The 19930-nt window shown below is 39.0% G+C and overlaps 1 protein-coding gene across 6 annotated transcripts in view; it reads left to right on the top strand.

The window, feature by feature from the left end:
- LUZP1 (leucine zipper protein 1) overlaps positions 1-19930 on the top strand; it is a 138944-nt gene that overhangs the window by 59168 nt on the left and 59846 nt on the right. The gene's annotated exons all lie outside the window — the stretch shown is intronic.

Genomic DNA, 19930 nt, shown 5'->3' with positions numbered 1-19930 from the left:
TAGTTGGGTACACAATGGGACCTCCAAGTATCTAGTTTTTAAAACAGTTCCAAAACAGTCTTGGACCTTATAAAAATGCCAAAATAGGGGATGCAGACTTGTGGTTCCAAAAGCTTGGGTTTCTTAAAATCAGTCATATTTCAAAAGAGGTTTTTTTTTTTTTTTTTTTCCAATAAGGACATGAAAGTGAAAAACAATATTTTCATCTAATACCACCATTTTGTAAAAGATGGAACATTTTAAAACCGTAATGAAAGGACATCATCTCAGATGATAGGAGGTTTTTTTTATATGGAATAATTTAGCCTTATGAAAAGTTTAGTTTAGTATTTTTTTGGTGAAAATACCATTGAGTTTATGGTACAATGGTGACTGCTTTAGTAGGAGGTCAGTTGTTATGCAACTAACTTATGTCAAAATGACAGATCAGAGTTTACTGAGATTAGTCTGGGCTGAAGTAGTCTGTGAGGGCTTCACAGAGGCAGAGTTTTACAGTGATGGATGGATGGGATTTGAATAGGCAGAAAGGGAGGAGGATAGTTTTCCAGTCTAGGGCAAAGCAAGAGTAGTGATCCTGAGATTGGAACAAACTTGTATTATTGATTGAACTCTAGAATATTTGTCTGATCCTATAATAGAACTTAGATTATGGACTTGGAGGAGATAAGATTAGTGAAGAATGCTCAGTCAGATTATGAACAGTTTTGAAAGTTATGCTAAGGAATTTGGACTTGATCTTGCCAATGTTTGGGAATCATTGAGGGTTTCTAAGTAGGGCCATGACTTGATAAAGTTGGAATTAATAGACTGATGAATCGGGAAGTACTATGTAGATTATTAGAAAGGAAGCCAGTTAAGAATTTTTGTGGAAGTTTATGTGTGAACATTATTGAGACTTGAATTTAAGAGGTAGAAAAAAAAAGGATACGTTGGAGAAAAGTTTTGAAGAAGGATTGGGTAGGATTTGATGATGATGTAGAGAAAGAAAGTAATGATAACGTTAAGATTATAGGATTGGTAAAGCTGAGGAGTGGTTGTGATAGTAGGTAACGCAAGTTGGGAAAAGGTGGGGAGACAGCCTTTTGCCTCAAATTCTCTAACTACTTTACATCAATGTGTTTTTATAACTCCATCTATTTGAAGTGTGTTGAAAGTCTCTTAATATTGCCCTGGGATTGAATTGAGAGTTAAAAGATTTCTTTTATTTTGGAAATAATACTCATTTTGGGGAAAATATGTTTCAAGTCACTAAACGTTATATAAGTTCTTAGTTATGGAAATTGTACCTCAGTAAACAACAATCATCATTAGTTAGATTATCAGCTGCACCAGAATTTTTGGAATGCATTAGTTACTTTAGGTGTTATTTCTTTTAACATGGCCACACCTGTGGCACATGGAAGTTCCTGGGCTAGGGGTCAGAAAAGGAGCTGCAGTGGAGACCTACACCACAGTCACAGCAACACCGGATCTGAGCCACATCTGCAACTTAAGCCACAGCTGTGGCAGTGCTGGATCCCCAACCTGTTGTGCTAGGCCAGGAAATGAAGCTGCATCCTCAAGGAGACTATGTTGGGTCTTTAGCCCACTGAGCCACAATGGGAACTCCCTTAAATTTATTTATATTTTATTTTTGTTTTGGCCGCACCTGGGTCATGTGGAAGTTCCTGAGCCAGGGATCAAACCCACAAACTAGTTGCACCCTGTGCCACCGGTGTGGTAATGCTGCATCCTTAAATCGCTGTGCCATGAGGGAACTTCAGATGTCTGTTAACTCTTTAATCTTTCTAGCTACTTTCTTAAATAGGTACAATTATTCCTACTTTATAGGTGAGGAAACTGAAGCTCATAGGGCCTTACGAAGTATCCCAGGGGCACTGGTGGAGGTAGGATGCTAGATCCCCATGACACAAAACCTGTGTTCTTCATACTAGTTTATTTTTGGATTAGACCTCATATAAGAATAGGAATAAAATATGGATTATTTGAGATAAAGGGAGTAATTCAGATCAGTGAAATGCTACTCCAACTTTTTTTTTCTTTTTCGGTTTTCTTTGGTCGCCCTTCGACATAAGGAATTTCTGGGCCAAGAATCAGATTTGGTCCTTAACCTACTGTACTGTGCCAGGGATCGAACCTGTATCCCAGTGCTCCCAAGACACTACCCATCCCACTGAGCCACAGTGGACATTCCCAGTGCTACCTAAATATTAACTGCTGCTATCTTTCCTTTTCCATCCTGTCTTTATGAGTGGTGGTGGGTCGGGGTTGACTTAAAAGCCCAAATAGGATCTGTAGCCCTAGTTCTAGTCAGTTACATCCATTTGTCTTTTGGATAATGTCCCTCATATCCTTTTGTAGAACTCTCAACAAATCCTTATTAAAAACAAACGTTCTGGGAGTTCCCGATGTAGCACAGCAGAAACGAATCTGACTAGGAACCATGAGGTTGTGGGTTTGATCCCTGGCCTGGCTCATTGGATTAAGGATTTGGCGTTGCCGTGAGCTGTGGTGTAGGTTGCAAACATGGCTTGGATTCTGCGTTGCCGTGGTGTAGGCTGGCAACTGCAGCTCCGATTAGACCTCTAGCCTGGGAACCTCCATATGCTGAGGGTTCGGCCCTAAAAAGCAAAAAAAAAAACAACAAATATTCTATTCAGAAAACAACACCCCCCCCAAACTTTTGACACAGTTCAGCAAATTGCTAATCTTGGCAAATGAAATTAAAGGAAGTTTCAGGGTCTGTCTTCTGGGAAAGTGGGACTGAAGATCATTCTACTTGAAAATGTCATTAATAATGGAGGCTCACTGTCAGTGATACTTGCTTTTTTTTTTGTTCCCTTTTTCATTCTTTCATCATCTGCAGCCATGAAGTTCTTTTTTTTTCTTTTTCTTTTTAGGGCCACACCCGCATGTGGATGTTCCCAAGCCAAGGGTTGAATTGGAGCTACAGGTGCCGGCCTGCACCACAGCCACAGCAGTACAGTATCCAAGCCACATCTGAGACCTACACCACAGCTCACCGCAATGCTGGTCCTTAACCCATTGAGTGAGGCCAGGGATTGAACCCGCAATCTCATGGTCAACAATCAGATTTGTTTCTGCTGCGCTGCAACGGGAACTCTAGCCATAAAGTTCTTTAGCTTACCCTTCTTGATGTTTGCTGTTGATTATTACTTCCAAGTTCTATTTTTACTATTTCCTCAATATTATAAATCTAAGCCCCATCCCTTTCCACCTCACTCCTGATGTTTTTTTATTAGCTACTTCTACTGGGTCTGGTAGAACCTGTGCACAAATGTGAGTCAAGTCCTAGGTGCTTAAGTCTTTTCTCTCAATATCTCCAATTTTTTTTTTCTTTTTTTTTCTTCTTCTTTTTTTTTTTTTTTTTTGGGCTGTCATGGCATATGGAGGTTCCCTGGCTAGGTCACATTGGAGCTACAGCTGTTATAGCTCTCTGGAATGCCGGATCCTTAACCCACAGATTGAGGCCAGGGATCAAACCCACATCCTCATGGATCCTAGTTGGGTTTGTTAACCGCTGAGCCACAAAGGGAACGCCCATAAAGCTTTTTCTTATATACTAACTTGCTTATTCTTGAACACTTCCTGTCTTGCTTCTGTCCCAAACACTGTAAAGGCCCTCTCAGAAGATCTAATATCCATGTCTTCACACACCTTCCTCCCTCCCTTCCTTTCTCTCCTTTCTTTCTTAATTTCATTGGAGTATAGTTGACTTAGAACATTGTGGTAGTTTCAGCTGTACAGCATAGTAAATCAGTCATACATATACATATTCTTTTCCCATATATGTTATTACCTGGCATTTTCATAGTCTATCTTTTGATCCTTAATCTCCCTGCAATATTTAAGATATTGATAATCTTCCTCCTTGAACCTTTGGTCTTTGATTAGGAATTAAAAATATGTGTGTTTGGCCTCATCTCTCTAGCCTGGTAAGGCCATTTTGTCTGAAATTTGGCTGATTGTTGGACTCTGGTGTTCATCTTGTGGCCTGTGCTGACTAGCAGAGAAGGGGTGGAGCACATTGGCACTGTGCATCTTATAGTACCCTGTGGACCTTTAAGTAAATAATTGATTTGACTTGCCAGTCTTCCTGTTCTTTCTCTTTCTCTCTCCCTTATCCTGCTATGGCTTGTGTGTAAAATAGATTCTAGTCTTGACTCTGTAATACCTAAAAACAGCCATGTCTTTTTTAGAGCAGACTTTTGCAAAGAGTGATATGCATTGAGTTCTTTGATAAACTCTTGTAAGATTTGAAAGGCTCCAAATTTTGCAGGAATTTTAGTGAATAAATCCAGTTAGTGGCCTTAATGAGAAAATTTTTATCTTATTTAAGTATTTAGTTTGATTTACATGGAAAGTTATTTCTGAAAAAAAGAGATTGGATTCTATCATAGCAAAAATCACTGAGAATCTTAGTATAAGAGAATTTTCAAGCCCTACTTATTTTCGAGAGTATTTGCTATAGTAACACTGTGCTGTGACAGTTCCCTAGAGTTTATTAGGATTTTGACCCGAGTTTGCCAAGACAGTTGCAGAATGTTGCAGAGATAGCTGAGAAAGGAGTAGCGTAAGCAAATGTGGTTAACCTAATACAAATGTAGTAGAGCAGTTTTTTGAGATGATGTGATTTTTTGAGAAGGAAACAGTACTGAGTAATGCCCCCCCCCTTTTTTTGCTTTTTAGGGCTGCACTTGTTGCATATGGAGATTCCCAGGCTACGGATCGAATTGGAGCCATAGCTGCAGCCACACAGGATCCGAGCCGTGTCTTTGACCAGCTCTGGTCGGCAATGCTGGATCCTTTACCCACTGAGCGAGGCCAGGGATCCAACCTGCAAACCTCATGGTTCCTAGTCAGATTCGTTTCTGCTGAGCCATGATGGGAACTCCACGAGTAATGCCATGTCTTATTTGTTATTTTGTTTTGTTTTGCTATGTTAAATTGAATGTTGAAGACTTGCGTGCTGAATTTTTTTTTTTTATTCTTAGAGATTTGAATAACTCTCTGTCCTCTGATATTTATCACCTGCCCTGACAGGAAGTGGAATTATTCAGCCCAGAGAGATGATAAAGAGCTTTGGACTGGGTTTGGAGGTTCTGGTTCAGTCTTTGTCATTATCTAGCTATATAAAGTTGAGCAAATCAGTTTACAGTTTGGGCGTCAGATTTGTCAAATGAGAAGGTGGAGTAATTGATTTCTAAGACTATCCCACCATTTTAATTTGAGGGGTTCTGTAGCATGTCATTTGACATGTAAGAAATACAGTGTAGCTTGTATTCTTTGTGGTAGGTGTTATCTCTGTTTTATACAGAACACTGAGGCACAGTTGAGTAACTTGCCTGTGCTGTTATAAAAAGTGACAAATTGTGACTCCAGAGTCTCTGTTCCACGTAAATGTATCTGTTACATGTTAATCTCAGAATGCACATGGATGATGGTATATGGTAGTGCGAACAAAGTAGAATTCAAACATTTATTGAATATTTGACTAGATTATTGTGTTGCTTCCTTAAGCCATGTGCTATAATATTCTAACATAATTTTCATTGCACATTACATGAATTTAGAAATATACACTCACATATATTGACCAATATGGCTTGGGTTTGAATTATTTATTTATTTATTTATTTTTATTATTTTTTTTGTCTTTTTGCTATTTCTTTGGGCCGCACCCACGGCATATGGAGGTTCCCAGGCTAGGGGTAGAATAGGGGCTATAGCCACTGGCCTATGCCAGAGCCGCAGCAACGCGGGATCTGAGCTGCATCTGCAACCTACACCACAGCTTGCCGGATCGTTAACCCACTGAGCAAGGGCAGGGACCAAACCCGCAACCTCATGGTTCCTAGTCGGATTCGTTAACCACTGTGCCACGACGGGAACTCCGGGTTTGAATTTTAACTCTTTCATGAGATATTTGTGTAAATTTGGATAGGATTCTACCCCTTTGTACCTTAGTTTACTCATCTGAAAATTGGGATATATTGTATCTACTTCACAGGATTGTGGGAATAAAGGAGTTCATGCCTAGGGCTTAGAATGACACAAAGTAACCACACAATAAATGTTAACTGTTGTATTATATTGTGCTTTTTAACTTCACCAAGTACTTTAAACTGCATTTCCTTCAAATAACATTTCTCTGAGATAGGTAAGATCTGGAATTTAGCATATTTAGTCCCATATGACAAATACGAAATCCATTAAGAAACTTGTGTAAGGATATCAGAACAAAATTAAATGGAATAAAAGTATTATTCCGTTTAATAATTCAGATAAGCAATGAGAACTATACCCAGTCTCTTGTGATAGAACATGGTGGAAAATAATATGAGAAAAAGAATGTGTATATTTATGACTAGGTCACTTTGCTGTATAGGAGAAATCGACACAACATTGTAAATCAACTATACTTTAATATGAAAAATTTTTAAATAAAAAAAGATTATTTGACCCTAATCTGAATGAGAAAAATTGGTTTGTAATGAGTGTCATAGCAGTCATCTCTTGTATAAGTAGGACAAACCTGGGGTGTTTGGAATGAGAAGGAGAATCAGTCCCAGCTACTCATTTTTTTCCTTCTTGTCCTTGATTCTCTTCTTGCTGTTAGAAGGGGGACAGGAGGATGTTGCTGCGTCATGCCTGTATCCTAGTCTAGCCATCTAGCAAGCTGAGAAACAACATTTGAAGGGTATCGGATTCTCTGGGAACTGAGAAAACAGCTTACCTTTTCTGTGTGGGAAAGCAAGGTAAAATGAGTGGGAGACGTGAGTTACCAGCATGAGCTGTTGCTGACGTGAGTTTTTTCACGGATTTAACTCTTGAAGTGCTTCAACTGAATTCCACTCTTTTGTCCTGTTTCAGTTTCCTGTGGCTGTTTAGATCTGAGAGCTTCTGGTTTTGTTGTTGTTGCCTTATGAGGCTTGTTATCTCAGCTGTCAGCACCTGATTTTGCTGCAGTGTGTACTGCATGATCTCTGCATTGCTGTAACCAGATCGAGGTCAGACTTGCTCTTCCCATCTTTTTGATGAAAAGATTTCTTCGCATCTCTCCCTCAGGGGTCTGCTGTTATAGTCTACTTTGTGGCATTGGAGGTTCTTCCCTACCCCTTGGAAAAATCTGAAGAGAAAAGAATTTTTGAGAAGTCCTTGTGCTGGGGTTTCTCTTGGCTGGGGTTTTTCTTGGCTTGCATTTCTCGGGCTGTTAGCCTTCTCTTAGGTTTAATACATAGAAACCATGTCTTCAGCAAATATATATTGTGCCTGTTCGTGTAAGAGGTATTTCCATACTTCTAGTCACTGGAAATGCAGAGTATAAAAACTGAAGCATATTGAATTAGACTGAATAATGATTAAGGATAGATGAAGCATTAAAGAAAACTTTAGGATCAGGCAGGCCTGGATTTACTTCCCAGTTCTGTCTTTTAATACCAATGTGGTGACCCTGGATAAATTGTTTAAATTTCCTAAGTCTCAGTTTTCTCATCTGCAAAATAGAATCCTCATGATACCTGGTTGTTAGGGTTGTTTTAAGGATTAATTGAGAGAATGAATTTATGACAGTGAACAGAATGCATAGGTAGAGTACTGTGAGCTGTTAACTAACCTTTCTGAAGTTGAGTTCCTCGTTAAAATTGGTATTATAACTTATCTCAGGTTTGTTGTGAAGATTAAATGAGGATAGAAAGAAATATACCTGGTACATAGATTTATGTGTGCAGAAAACAACTGAGGAAACTGAAATCCTATAGGCAGTATATCTTTGGAAGAAACAAATTAAAATGCTGCCCAGGTCATATCACACCAGCACCTAGTTAGTGCTACTTTAGCAGTCTCTTTGGGTTGTTCTTGCTGTGCTGAGCTAAATATGTGCGTTTCTAGTTGTATTTTGCCCATGATTCATTATTTTCTCAGTTTTTCTCAATATCAATACTTTTTTTTATACATAATCTTATTCTACCCATTCTCAAAGATCAGCTTAGATTTTACTATGAAGCTTTTTTAGATCTCTAGAGAAATGATTTGTCCCACTTCTAAATGCCATTATGACACAGCATGGACTGATATGTGATATAAGTGTATTATATATATGTGTGTATTTACATATATATGTATATGATAATATAGTATTTTTGCTCCCATTATCTCCCTGGAGAGAACTTCAATTCATCCTTTAAAATCTAATTTAGGAGTTCCCATCATGGCTTAGCAGTAACGAACCCAACTAGTATCCATGAGGATGTGGGTTCAATCCCTGGCCTTGCTTAGTGGGTTGGGGAATGCAGCATTGCCATGAGCTTCAATGTAGGTTGCAGACATGGCTGGGATCTTTCATTGCTGTGGCTGTGGCGAAGGCCAGCAGCTACAGCTCGGATTCAACCCCCAGCCAGGAAACTTCCTTATGCCGCAAGTGCGGCCCTAAAAAAAAAAAAAAAAAAAAAAAAATCTAATTTAGACATCTTCTTTTCTATGAAACTTTTCCTGACTCTGTAATAAATCATTTTCTATACTTCCTACACCTTTTGTTGTGGATATGTCACATTGTTAAAATTATTTGCCTACCTTTATACTTTAAATAGACCGTGAAAAGAACAGAGTATCTCTGAATTCCCACTTTATAGCCCATGCCTTTCTCAGTAAATACTGAGACTGATGCTTTAACCTTGTGTTGGTATTTTTCTTTTCCCAATCTGAGAGGGAATGAGTGGGAAGTTCACTTTGGTGTCTCTGTGTGTGTTTTAAAACAAAACAAAACATATATATTAATATAATTCACATACTGTAAAATTTACCATTTGAAGGTGTATAATTCATTTTTGGGGTATATTTACAGGGTTTATGCAGTCATCATCACTATCTAGTTTCAGAATATTTTTATCAATCCAAAAATAAATCCCATGCCCATTATTTGTCACTTTCCTTCTCTCCTGCCTTCAATCTCTGGCAATCATAACCATAACCTTAAATTTCTGGTTTTGCCTCTTCTAAACATTTCATATAAATGGAATAATACAATATATAGACTTTTGTGCTTGGCTTCTTTCACTTACTGCAGTGTTTTCAAGGTTCATCCATATTGTGGCATGTATCAGTACTTCATTCATTTTTAGGGCTTACTAATATCCCATTGTAAAAATATATCATGTTTTGTTTATTTGTCAATTGATAGACATTTGGGTTGTTTTAACTTTTGGCTGTTATGAATAAAGATTGCTGAACAAGTTTTTGTATGAACATAAGTTTTCATTTCTCTTCAGATATACCTGGAATAGAATTGCTGGGTCATATGGTAACTGTGCTTAAATTTTTGGGGAACTACCAAACTTTTTTTCACTGCACAGCATCATTTTGCATTCCCACCAGCAATGTAAAAAGGGTTCCAATTTCTCCACATTCTTGCAAGACTTGTCACTGTCCTTTTTGATTGTAACTGTACCAGTGGATGTGAAGTGGTTTCTCATTTTCCTTTTTGATTGTAACTATACCAGTGGGTGTGAAGTGGTTTCTTATTGGTTTTTTTTTATTTGCATTTCCTTGATGACTAACAGTGTTGGAGTGTCTTGTCATATCGTTATTGGCCATTTGTATATCCCCTTTGGAGAAATACCTATGAAAATCCTATGCCCATTTTTTAATTGGTTGTCTTTTTATTGTTGATTTATAAGAGTTCTCAGTATTTTGGTTACTAGTGTCTTATCAGGTATATGATTTGCAAGTATTCTCTGATTTTCTGGATCTTTTTGCCTAGAATTTGTTGTCCACCTCATACATCTATATGATGTAGTAGAACTAAAGATCCTGAAAGAGCATATGTTCATTGAAGCAATTATCACACTACATGTAGCACTGAAGTACAAGTTCTAGAAGCCTTACATTATAGGAAAGGTAGCGAGCCTTTGGCTGGAATTTGGGGGAAATTTGAGTTTTAGTCCTAATGTCACCCCCAGATAACATGAACTTGGGCATATCATGTAATCTTTTGGGGGTCTCAGTTTTCTTCTCTGTAAAGGAGGATTTTTTTGGCTTTTTAGGGCTGCACCTGTGGCATATGGAAGTTCCCAGGCTAGGGGTCAAAATGGAGCTGCTGCTCCCAGCCTACACCACAGCAACGTGGGATCTGAGCCGCATCTGCGACCTACACCACAGCTCACGGCAGTGCTGGATCCTCAACCCACTGAGCTTGGCCAGGGATCAAACCCATGTCCTCATAGATACTAGTTGGGTTCGTTACAGCTGAGCCACAACGGGAACTCCCGAGGAGGAGTTGTTTGAGTTGATAAGGTCCTCGGGGGCTCATGGGCACATGCATAGTAAGTCAGATTATATACCTCAACTCACTGTTCTTAAAAAAGATCTGTATTTTTTAATCCCTTCCCCCATGTTTTGTGTTTTTTTGTTTTGTTTTGTTTTTTGGTTTGGGCTGCACCCAAGTCATACTGACATTCCTAGGCCAGGGATCTAATCTGTGCCACAGCTGTAGCCAGAGCCAGGGATCTAATCTGTGCCACAGCTGTAGCCAGAGCCACAGCCGTGACAGTACTGGATCCTTAACCCACTGAGTCACAAGGGAACTCCCGTGTTTTGTGGTTTTGTTGCCATATTTTACACTTTTACATTTATCCCTTCACTATTTATTATGGTCATGGTTGTTTTCTGCCAGTTTCCAGTTTGTTTTCAGTGAGAATTGCTGCACACGTTAGATATATTTTTGATGTTTTCATGGAGGGAGGCCAGGCCTGCATCCTCCTACTCCTGCTCCATCATCTTGATCTCCCTCCATCCCATTTATTAACACAGACCTCTTCTGCTTGTTGTTACCTTTGTGGAAAGCCCCCCCCCTTCCATCAAGGACTTTCTCTCTTTTTAAAACTAGTCATAATTCTGATTAGCTCCAGTCATATTAATAAACCTGGGTTCTGTTAAAGAATTCATAGATTAGGAGTTCCCGTCGTGGCGCAGTGGTTAACGAATCCGACTAGGAACCATGAGGTTGCGGGTTCGGTCCCTGCCCTTGCTGAGTGGGTTAACGATCCGGCGTTGCCGTGAGCTGTGGTGTAGGTTGCAGACGCGGCTCGGATCCCTCGTTGCTGTGGCTCTGGCGTAGGCCGGTGGCTACAGCTCCGATTCAACCCCTAGCCTGGGAGCCTCCATATGCCGCGGGAGCGGCCCAAGAAATAGCAACAACAACAACAACAACAACAAAAAAGACAAAAGACAAAAAAAAAAATAAATAAATAAATAAATAAATAAATAAAAAAATTAAAAAAAAAAAAAAAGAATTCATAGATTAAAAGAGACCTTCAAAGATCTTTTAATCCAGGGTCCTCCATTTCAGTTGAATTAGCTGTACAAAAAAGTTCATAGATTTAACATCCCATTTGCTGGGTATTTACTGTGATCCTGGCTCAGGCTATGTAACTAGTTAGTGGCAGAAATGAGATGAGAACTGAGGTGTCCTGGACTCAGTTGACTACTGTTTCCAGAATGCTGCTTTGCCATGGATTATTAAATTCTAGTTAAGATGTAGTATCAGGAATTTGCCAGTGTTTCAACTAAGGGCTACAATAATTTCAAATTCTGATTCCTAATTTGTAGCATCAGGTAGAACTGACATATTTGCCGCATATTTTAGATGTAAATTGATGCATAGTTTTTTTTAAGAACATAATTTTTTTTTTTTTTTTGGTCATGCCTGCGACGTGCTGATGTTCCTGGGCTAGGGATCGAAGCTGAGCCACAGCAGTGACAATCCTGGATCCTTAACCTGCTCTGCTACCATGGAACGCCATAGTTTTTTAACTTTTAATCATCTTTCCTTCCTTCAGGGGCGTATTTCAGTTTTAGAGAGTTATATATACCTTTGAGGTCTTGAAGTGGCTACCCTATGATATATTATAACGATTCCAGTCCAGCACCACTGGTTGCACTGTCCCAACCCATGTTCTCTCTGGTTGTTTTGACTCCTAATGAAAATTATTTATATTGGCACTGTGTCTATTCCTAACTACCTGTTCCCATTAATAATGGTTTTTCAAAATAGTCAATGGAATATGCAACTCCGTTGGAATCACAAATAAAACTTTCTTGAAAATCTCAAATCTTTACCTAACCCCTTGATCCCAATAAATGGCTACAAATATACTGATGAAATGATTTGAATAGGAATGTAGCATATTCTCAAGGAGTCCGCAGTTTTTTATATGCAATTCCAAAACCAAAAAGCACTTAAAAATGAAAAACATAATTCACTTTATGGCAAAACCTGACCTGAACTAAAGTGAATCTATTTATAATCTTTATTTATCCTACTTTGTATGACTCTTGAACTGTAGAAATGTTATATTTGCCTACTGGGTCCTGCCCTAGTCCCTATTATACCATCTTCCCAAAATCTAAAAAAAAATTGTAAATTCCAAAATATATTCAGCTCAAAACATGGATGGGTATTTGTTTTGCCAGTGACAATTCCTTATTACAAGATTCTTGAAACAAACCCAGGGAGCTGAGTTTTCATATTGAGCCTTCACTGGTTAATAAAGCTGGGCAGTGAATTAATTTCCTCTACTGTTTTTTGTTTTTCAAAGAAAAACTGCTGTGCCATATGGTTATTAATATTAGGCAAGTATTTTCTTTCTTTCTTTCTTTCTTTCTTTCTTTCTTTCTTTCTTTCTTTCTTTCTTTCTTTCTTTCTTTCCCTTCCTTTCCTTCCTTCCTTCCTTTCTCTCTTTCTTTTTCTTCCTTCCTTTCTTTTTTTTTTTTTTTTTTCTTTTTTTTAATTTTTTTCTTTTTTTTTTCTTTTTTTGCTATTTCTTGGTCTTGGGCCGCTCCCACGGCATATGGAGATTCCCAGGCTAGGGGTCCAATCGGAGCTGTAGCCACCGGCCTACACCAGAGCCACAGCAACACGGGATCCGAGCCGCGTCTGCAACCTACACCACAGCTCACGGCAACGCCGGATCGTTAACCCACTGAGCAAGGCCAGGGATCGAACCCGCAACCTCATGGTTCCTAGTCGGATTCGTTAACCACTGCGCCACGACGGGAACTCCTCTTTTTTTTTCTAAAAATTAGTGCTGTACCTGCAATGTATGGAGGTTCCCAGGCTAGGGGTCCAATTGGAGCTACAGCTGCTGGCCTCACCACAGCTACAGCAATGCTGGATGTGAGCTGCATCTGCAACCTATACCGAAGCTCAAGGCAATGCCAGATCTTAACCCACTGAGCAAGGCCAGCGATTGAACCTGCATCCTCATGGATGCTAGTCAGATTGTTTCTGCTGAGCCATGATGGAACTCCAAGGGCAAGTATTTTCTTTTGTTCTTTAAAATAGCTGAGGATTTTTATGGTTTCTTTTTTCCTTCTTATTTTTTAAGTTTCTAAACTTATTTAATGGTTGAGTGAATAGTATTATGAGTACTTGTATATCTTTCACCTACATCGAAGAGTTAAATTGATTGCCAAGTTTAAAGAGGATTTGCAAAGTCAAACTATTTTCAAATACATTTGCCTTTTTCACTGTGGCGACATTTGTGCTGATGATGCAAAAGCAATCAGTAGTGGATAAAGCTGCTGGTGTATAAGCACAAATCAACATAGCAGTATCAACTTGTATTAGTAATAAGGGTGTTTGTTTCACACTTGCAGTGAAACAGAAATGTCAGTTTCACTTAAGGAATGTCTTCAAAGCAGTAAAAATTATTAATTTTATTAAATCTTGGACCTTGAGTACATATCTCTTTAATACTCTGTTTGATAAAATGGGAAGTTCAGTGAAGTCCTTCTTTGCATATCAAGTAGAGTGGTTTGAGGATAAACACTAGTATGGCTGAGTTACAAGCTAAACCGTCTTCTCCATGAAACATCATTTTTACTTGAAATAATGATTGCCAGATAAACGGGTTATTCAGAGTTGGGCATTTGGCAGACATTTTCTTGGAAATGAATGAAATGAAGCATGTTATTTCAAGGAAAGCAATTCATACTATCTGTTGCCAATGGTAAGATCAGAACTTTCAAGCAAAAATTAGAATTTGCATAACTTTTGTCATTGTGAGCTTGGCAGCTTCCCAATACTTAGTTTTTTTTTGATGAGATAGATGGTGATATTAACAAAATTGTTTTTTTGTGTATGTGTTTTATTTTTTTTGGCTGTCCCTCGGCATGTGAAAATTCCTGGGCCAGGGACTGAACCTGTGCTACAGCAGTGACCCAAGCTGCTGCAGTGACGTCGCCATTTTCTTAACTATCTGTGCCACAGGGGAACTCTAAAAAATACTTTTTTTTGGATATTGTACAGTGAATTGTGCCAACATTTAGATGATCTACATATCTGTCAGCTTAAAGAACCATTATTTTCTAAATGATCAGTACATGGTTTTATAAGATCATGCTTGGGTAAAAGATCCATTCAGGGGTTCCTTGGTGGCCTAGCAGCTGTCACTGCATTCTGCCTTGTCACTGCTGTGGCTTGGGTTTGATCCCAGGCCTAGGAACTTGGGCATAGCTTTCCCCCCATCACAAAAAAAAAAAAAAAAAAAAAAAAAAAAGATCCACTCAAAGTGCAAGATAGACCAATGAATTTTAATGTAACAAGAGTATGAAAAGTTCATGTATATAGCTTCAGATTCCACATTGCAGCTAACCTGTCAGAAACTACTATATGTCAGAGTTCCTGTCGTGGCGCAGTGGTTGGTTAATGAATCTGACTAGGAACCATGAGGTTGTGGGTTCGGTTCCTGCCCTTGCTCAGTGGGTTAAGGATCCGGCGTTGCTGTGAGCTGTGGTGTAGGTTGCAGACGCGGCTCGGATTCCGCGTTGCTGTGGCTCTGGCGTAGGCCAGCGGCTACAGCTCCGATTAGACCCCTATCCTGGGAACCTCCATATGCCGCTTCCACGGCCCAAAGAAATAGCAAAAAAAAAGAAAGAAACTACCATATGTCAAGTTATGGTGTAGTATCAAAGAAGAATTATCCCTAATCATCTTGGAAATTCCCAGACCTAGAGATTGAATCTGGCTAGCAGCTGCGACCTACACCACAGCCGTGGCAATGTTGGATCCTTTAACACACTGCCAGTTTCCAGTGAGATGTAATAAAGTATGCTCCATGTGTTAGATGTATTTTTGATGTTTTCATGGGGGAAGGTGAGCCCCATGGAATCTTTGGCAATTTTTAAGAGTGTAAATGAGTCCTGAGATCAGAATTTCAGAACCACTGACTTAGAAGTTCCTGCTGCAGTGCATTGGGCTAATAAGGATCCCACATTGCCGCAGCATGGCTCAGATTTTATGGATGTGGCCATTAAAAAAATGTAACCACCTACCTAGATTCTAGATTCACAATTGTTAATATTTGGCACATTTGCTTTATCTGTTTAATTTTTTTTCCTGAAACCATTTGAAAGTAAGTTGCATATATTATGACATGAAACCCCAACATGCTTTTGCACTCAACATTGATATCATAATGTCTAGTATTAGTTCATATTTAAATATCCCACGTGTTCCGTAAATGTTTTATATAGCTTTCCCTCCCTTTAAGTATCCACTGTAAGGATTTGTTATATTTGGTTGTTACATCTCTTAATCTATAGCAGTAATCAGCAGACTCTTTTTGGTAAAGGACCATATATAGTAAATATATGTTTTTGACTTTGTGGGTCACACTGTCTCTTGCAAGAGAAAAGCAGCCATAGACAGTGTATACATGAATGAGCATGATTGTATTCCAATAAAAGTTTAGTTTGAAGACCCTTGATCTAGAATAGCCCCACTCTAACTTTTTTCTGTGTGTATCTTTTGAAGAGTCTAGGCCAGTTACAGTGTCCTATAGACCGGATTTGTTTGTTTTCTCATCCTTAGATTAAGGGTAGACATTTTTGGTGAGAAATATTACGTGGATGATGCTATACACTTCCCCTTGTGTCATACTGTGAGGAGGGCACATAATGTTAGTCTGTCCCTTTACTGATGGTAAGTTTGCTCTCTTATGGTGAAGGCACCTACTCCCCTTTGTAAGTAATCTGTGGAGTGACTTGGAGACAATGTGAATATCCTATTCTCCTACCAAATAGTTTCAGTATCCATTGAAGATAGTTGCCTGAATCAGTTATTACATTGGTGGTTGTTATTATAGTTCTGAATATCTGCTTAAAAAACAACAATGAAAACCATGTTGTATTTTCAAAATACTCATGAGCTTAGAAAGCCCTATTCATATGTTGTTAATGTGATTCTGTGGTTTACTTTCCCATTATAGACTGTCTTTGGGAGGGTGAGGCTGAAAAAATGGGTTAAATGTATTATGTTGAAGAGCTGCTCTCTTGAAGCAAGATTCCAAAATATGGTGTCTTCTTTTTCTGAGCCCTAGGCTGCTTAAGAGGAAGGGACCTGGCATAGTTTGGACTAGAAGTTGTCTTTGCCTTGGGTAGTTTTTCCTAACCTCTTTTGTAGATATTTCTTGTGTTTTAGTGGTTCAGGTTGTGAATCCTGTAGTACGCTCTGGACCAGTTGTATGTTGAAGCTTGTGTTGGAAACCAACCAGTAGTTACAGCTTAGAGAAATACACACATTAATCTTTTAAGAGAAACATTTTATCCCTACTAACTTCTTATGAAAAGTTTCAAACTTAAAGAAAAACAGGTACAGTAGCATTGGTGTTCCCGTTGTGGCTCAGTGGTTAACGAATCCGACTAGGAACCATGAGGTTGCGGGTTTGATCCCTGGCCTTGCTCAGTGGGTTAAGGATCCGGCGTTGCCGTGAGCTGTGGTGTAGGTTGCAGACGCGGCTCGGATCCCGAGTTGCTGTGGCTGTGGTGTAGGCAGGTGGCTACAGCTCTGACTGGACCCCTAGCCTGGGAAGCCCCATATGTCGCGGGAGCAGCCCAAGAAATGGCAAAAAGACCAAAAAAAGAAAAAAAGAAAAACAGGTACAGTAGCATAATGAATATTCATAGCTTTCACCTGGATTCAATAATTGTTAACTATTTGCCTTATTATACTTAAGTAACTATAAATCTGTGTATATATATTTTTTCTTAATTACCTGATATCTGCAGATGTGTAACCCCCTAGAATAAGGACACTTTACTACATAGCCACCATACTATTATCACACCTTAAAAATTGTTTCTTTATATAAGTATCAGTCCAAATTCAGCTGTCCCCAGATTTCTCAAGGATGTATTTTATAGTTTTTTGTAATTGAAGTATATTTGATTCACAATATTGTGTTAAGTTCAAGTGTACTGCATAATGATTCAGGTTTTTTTTTTTCTTTTCCTTTTTTTCTTTTTTTGGTCTTTTTAGGGCTGAACCCTCGACATGTGGGAGTTCCCAGGCTAGGGTTTGAATCTGAGCTGTAGCTGCAGGCCTACAACCACAGCCACATCAACACCAGAGCTGGATCTGTGACCTATGCTTTAGCTCACAGCAATGCTGGATCCTTAACCTATTGAGTGAGGCCAAGGATCAAACCCCCATCCTTGTGGATACTAGTTGAGCTCATAACCCACTGAGCCACAACGGGAACTCCTGATTCAGTATTTTTACAGTTATATTCCATTACGATTATTACAAGATAATGACTACAATTCTCTCTGCTATACAATGTATCCTTGTCTATTTTATATACAGTAGTTTGTATCTGTTAATTCCTTACCCCTAGTTTGTCCCTACTCCTTTCCCTTTCTCCTTTCATAACTACAAATTTGTTTTTTATATCTGTAAGTCTGTTTCTGTTTTGTATATACATTCATTTGTATTATTATTTTTTCATTTGTGTTAATTTTTGAGTCCACATATAAGTGATATAATATTTGTCTTTCTCTAACTTATTTCACTAAGCATAATGTTCTCTGTGTCAGTCCACATTGTTGCAAATGGCAGTATTTCATTCTTTTTTCTTTCTTTCTTTTTTTTGTCTTTTCGTCTTTTTAGGGCTGCACCATGGCACATGGAGGTTCCAAGGCCAGGGGTCCAATTAGAGTTGCAGCCGCCAGCCTACGCCACAGCCACAGCAACGTCAGATCCGAGTCGTGTCTGCGACCTAACCACAGCTCACAGCAACGTTGGATCCTCAACCCACTGAGCGAGGCTAGGGATGGAACCTGCAACCTCATGGTTCCTAGTTGGATTTGTTTCCCACGGTGCCACAATGGAAACTCCTAATTTTATTTCTTTTTAATTACTCAATGAATTTTATTATGTTTATAGTTGTGCAAGATAGTATTTCATTCTTTTTGATGGCCTAGTAATATCCCACTGTGTATATATACTACATCTTAATCTAGTCATCTATTGATGGGCATTTGGGTTGCTTTCATGTCTTGGCTATTGTAAATAGTGCTGCTCTGAACATTGGGGTGCATGTATCTTTTTTTTTTTTTTTTTTTTTTTTTGTCTTTTTGCCATTTCTTGGGCCGCTCCCGTGGCATATGGAGGTTCCCAAGCTAGAGGTCGAATTGGAGCTGTGGCTCTGGTGTAGGATCTAGTGTTGCCATGAGCTGTGGTGTAGGTCACAGACACGGCTCTGATCTGGCATTGTTGCAGCTATGGCGTAGGCTGGCAGCTGTAGCTCCGATTTGACCCCTAGCCTGGGACTCTCTATGTGCTGTGAGTGCGGCCCTAAAAGAAAAATAATAATAAATAAAAGTAAAAAATAAACCCTCAAAATACAGAACTCCCATAGGATTGATCCAGCAATTCCGATACCTAGAACTGTAAAACAGAAACACTAATTCAAAAGGATACATGCGGAGTTCCCGTCGTGGCACAGTGGTTAACGAATCCGACTAGGAACCATGAGGATGCAGATTTGATCCCTGGCCTCACTCAGTGGTTAAGGATCCAGCATTGCTGTGGATGTGGCATGGGCTTGCAGCTGCAGTTCCGATTCAGCCCCTAGCTTGGGAACTTCCATATGCTGCACGTGCAACCTTAAAAAAAAATAAAATGAAAAAGAAAGGTAAAGGAACCTGCATGCTATTTTCCATAGTGGTTGTACCAATTTACATTCCTACCAGCATTGTACAGGGTTCCCTTTTTTTCATATCCTCTCCAACATTACAGTTGTTTTTTGAATGATATTCTCTTGAAGAACAATAATAAATGAGTTGAATAGTATGTGATCTCTGACATTACATAATAACTATAGTTGGCCTTCTGCACCTACAAATTCAACTAACCTCATGTGGAAAATATTTTGGGAAAAATTCCAGAAGGTTCCAAAAAGCAAAACTTGAATTTGCCATGCATGAAGCAACTGTCTGCATAGCATTTGCATTGTATTTATATAGCATTTACCCTGTATTAGTGGTTATAAGTAATCTCGAGGTGATTTAGAGTATATGGGAAGATGTGTGTAGGTTATATGCAAATACTACACCCTTTTATGTGAGACTTGAGCATTGGCAGATTTTGATATCCACAGGGTGGGTGTTGGTCTTGGAATGACTGAACCAAGTTTCTATGGTGCCTTGCAGGTATCTGCAATTAGTTGCATTTCACTGGTCAATAAAATTAGCTCACCTGACTGTGGGGTGGGGGTTTAGGACTTCTTTGGCTTATGATCAAGTTTTAGACCTTTCAGAATGTCAATGATGAACATGATAAATAAAAAAATAAGAAATTAGAATGATGCTTAGCCTAGTGCCTGGCTCATAGTAGGTACTTAAGGTTTGATGACTTAATTGAAGATGTAACTGGAAGGGCATGCCAGAAAAGACTGTATGTAATTGCTCCTTTATTGAGTGATTTTCATGCATTTAGTCTTCTGTTAGGTGCTATGGGAGATAAAGAGGTAGAAAACAGTGTTCACACTGTTAAGGAGAACTAGCTGAGAGGAAACAAACTCATTAATAAATTCTTTTTGGGGGGGTTAATGTTTATTGACTATTTTCTACA

This window comes from Sus scrofa, chromosome 6, assembly GCF_000003025.6.
Source record: "Sus scrofa isolate TJ Tabasco breed Duroc chromosome 6, Sscrofa11.1, whole genome shotgun sequence".
Taxonomy (NCBI): Eukaryota; Metazoa; Chordata; class Mammalia; order Artiodactyla; family Suidae; genus Sus; species Sus scrofa.
Note: the sequence above shows the minus strand (reverse complement) of the source record. Positions and strands in the feature narration are given on the sequence as shown.